This window comes from Urocitellus parryii, chromosome 4 (genome assembly GCF_045843805.1).
Source record: "Urocitellus parryii isolate mUroPar1 chromosome 4, mUroPar1.hap1, whole genome shotgun sequence".
In the NCBI taxonomy this organism is placed as follows: Eukaryota; Metazoa; Chordata; class Mammalia; order Rodentia; family Sciuridae; genus Urocitellus; species Urocitellus parryii.
The window spans coordinates 60,197,427-60,200,777 of NC_135534.1; the positions used below are offsets into that span (position 1 = coordinate 60,197,427).

Genomic DNA, 3,351 nt, shown 5'->3' on the forward strand with positions numbered 1-3,351 from the left:
GGACCTGGAGGAGAGAGGAGGGGGTGGAAAGGGAAAATACTGGGGAATATATTGGTCAAATTACATTGTTATATTGTTTGCACATATGAATATGTAACGATAAATTTCACCATTATGTGCAACTAAAATATTCCAACAAAACAGGGGGAAAAGTCAGTATACATTTATAGTACAATTAAATCATCAGTTGCTTTGATAAATGTTTATAGACTTGGAAAGGATGTTGTTCCAGGGAAGATAGAAGGACCAATTTTTAAACTCTCCTGGAAAATCCTCATAGATAAGTATGACAAGTTAGTTTTCATGGGATTTAGTCACATTTTATTTTCTCAGTTTCAGCTCTAGGGAGCCCCTGAGAGTGACCAAGACACCAGAGACTTGATTCTGGTCATCAGTCTAAGAAATCTCTGGATAAGATCCTTTGGAGGCTGACAGATTCCATTTTATGTCCTGATGGGACACTGTGCTTCTCTTTTGTCCACTTTGTCCCACCTCTAAACTTAACAATCTCTGTGCATTTTTCTACTGTAGATCTTTCAGCATATTTTTAAAAATTTATACTACTACACAGTGGTGCTCCTTGAGGATATGTGACCAGTTTTATTCAAATTGCTGGATCAATGCTGATACTCAGAGAGCTTCTGACATATTTGATGGAATAAATTATGAAAGATACTTCTCCATCCCCTACCTTGTGTATTCTTAACTAATGAAAACAGAAGAATTATAATCTTATCTCTTGTAGTTTCACATTATAAAATTGAGGACTTATCTTCCCCCTCCCAGCACAAGTAGCCCAAGAAGTAGCCCAAGTCCCTCCACACCACCCTACTTATGTGCTCTCTCTCTCTCTCTCTCTCTCTCTCTCTCTCTCTCTCTCTCTCTATCTCTATCTCTATCTCTATCTCTATCTCTCTTTCTTTCTGTCTGTCTTTTACACACACACACACACACACACACACACACACACACACCACTATTCCTAACAGATATTCCAAAAATTTCAGGTTATGTATCATTTTGGCTACTCTACGTAAACTTCAAATGGACACTTTTAGCAAGGATTTGTTCTGTAATAGATTTAAAGTTGGATGTACTGAAATTCATATTTTTGATAGGTGTTTTGACTTCCCCTAACATGTGTGTATTCTTAAATTAAATCAAATCTTTCTGTGCAATTGTACACATCACATTCAATCATTTGCACATTATTAGGACAACTAGCTTTCCTCAGATAAGTTCACTGGAAAGAATATATTGCTTTCTTGCTTCAATTTTTAAATTTACTGTATGTGCAGAATTTATTACAATACAGATATCTATAATGACATAAGAGCTGTGATAGAATCTATGCAGAAAACAACATGTAGGTTTCTACAGAGCTGTTTCTTCCTCATGAATAGAAGGCTAAGATATATTTGGAAATGGTATAGCTCAAATATTTAGTCTCCCTTCCAACAGCTGGCCTTTATTTGGTCTGTCTCTTTATGATGTATTTCATACACTGACCAAATGGTAGATTTTTCTTTATTAAAATAACCTCTTAATTCATATTTCATCCTAATTGCAAAATACTCTTTGCCACGCATTTCTCTCTCCTTGTCTTTGTCTGTTTTCTAAATCTGGTGAGTAATATTTTTTTCAAAAGCAAGTTATGGTGAGAAAGGAATTATTTATTTTCTGAAACATAACATTGAAATTACCTGAAGTTCGATCTCTTTTTAATCAATTCGTATGTGTCTGAAAATTTTAAGTGAGAACTTCCATGTGAGATAATAAATAACAAGAGAATCAGCAAGCATATTAAACAAAAATATACCTATATAATACTGTGAGGTGCACAAACCTGACACTTAATATTCCCCGTTTATTCAGATTACACTCCAGAGTGTTCAGCAGGCATCCCTCTGCCCTCTCTTCTTTAATCGGTCTTCGTCATCAGATAGAGCAGCAGTGGAGTAAGGAAAATTCTATTACTTGTACCATATAATTTTCATGAGATATAAGCAGAGACTGAGAATTATTTTATTTATAAATATGAATAAAGTAAGATTAAAATGTCATTTTGCATTTGACTAGGTATCTAGACAAAGCAAGAAGTGGAGCAAGAATCACTAATGGAAAATCAGCAATTATATCTGGCAGACACAAAAGGCTATTTAAGACAGAAAAAAAATGTCTATGCCTAATGACACCAAATTCCATCCTTCTTCATTCTTACTGGTGGGCATCCCAGGACTAGAAGATGTGCACATCTGGATTGGACTACCCTTTTTCTTTGTGTATCTTGTTGCACTCTTGGGGAATGCTGCTGTCTTATTTGTGATCCAGACGTAGCACAGTCTTCATGAGCCCATGTACTACTTCTTGGCCATGTTGGATTCTGTTGACTTGGGCTTGTCTACAGCCACTATCCCTAAAATGCTGGGCATCTTCTAGTTCAATCTTGGGGAAATATCTTTTGAAGGCTGCCTTTCTCAGATGTTCTTCATCCCCTTTTTCACTGTCATGGAGAGCATCGTGTTGGTGGCCATGGCCTTTGACCGCTACATTGCCATTTGCAAACCCCTTAGATACACCATGACCCTCACCACCAAAATCATCAGCATCATTGCAGGCATTGCTATCTTGCGAAGCCTGTACATGGTGGTTCCACTGTTATTTCTCCTCCTGAGGCTGCCCTTCTGTGGGCACCATATCATCCCTCATACGTACTGTGAGCACATGGGTATTGCCCATATCTGGCTTGTGCCAGCATCAAAGTCAACATCACGTTTGGTCTTAGCAACATCTGTCTCTTATTATTGGATGTGTTTCTTATTATTCTCTCCTATTCCAGGATCCTCTGTGCTGTCTTCTGCCTGCCTTCCTGGGAGGCCCGGTTCAAAGCTCTCAATACCTTTGGCTCCCACATTGGTGTTATCTTATCCTTTTTTACACCAGCATTTTTTTTTTCTTTCTTGACACATCGTTTCGGCCATAATATCCCCCAGTATATTCACATTTTCTTGGCCAACCTCTATGTGGTTGTTCCACCAGCCCTCAATCCTGTAATCTATGGGGTCAGGACCAAAAGATTTGGGAATGAGTGATGAGGATTTTTCTCAAGACATATCACTAGCCAATTAGAAGTTGGAGGGTTTGTTTTAGAATTTGTTTCCTCTATTATTCAAAGTAGAGTTATTTTATATATAATCCAATAGAAAGGAAGAAGAGGGAGGAGAATGTTATAATCGACCATCTTATTTCACTGTGAATTGAAGCTTTTTCCTTTGAGAGTAATAGTGAAAATATTGGAATTTATATAAAAATCTACTTTTACAAGTACTTTCATTAATATTGTTGCATCCT

The 3,351-nt window shown here is 37.1% G+C and overlaps 1 pseudogene; it reads left to right on the forward strand.

Moving 5' to 3' along the window:
* Nucleotides 1-2,175: 2,175 nt before the first annotated feature.
* On the forward strand, nt 2,176-3,121 carry LOC144254442 (olfactory receptor 52E8-like; annotated as a pseudogene).
* Nucleotides 3,122-3,351: the final 230 nt, after the last annotated feature.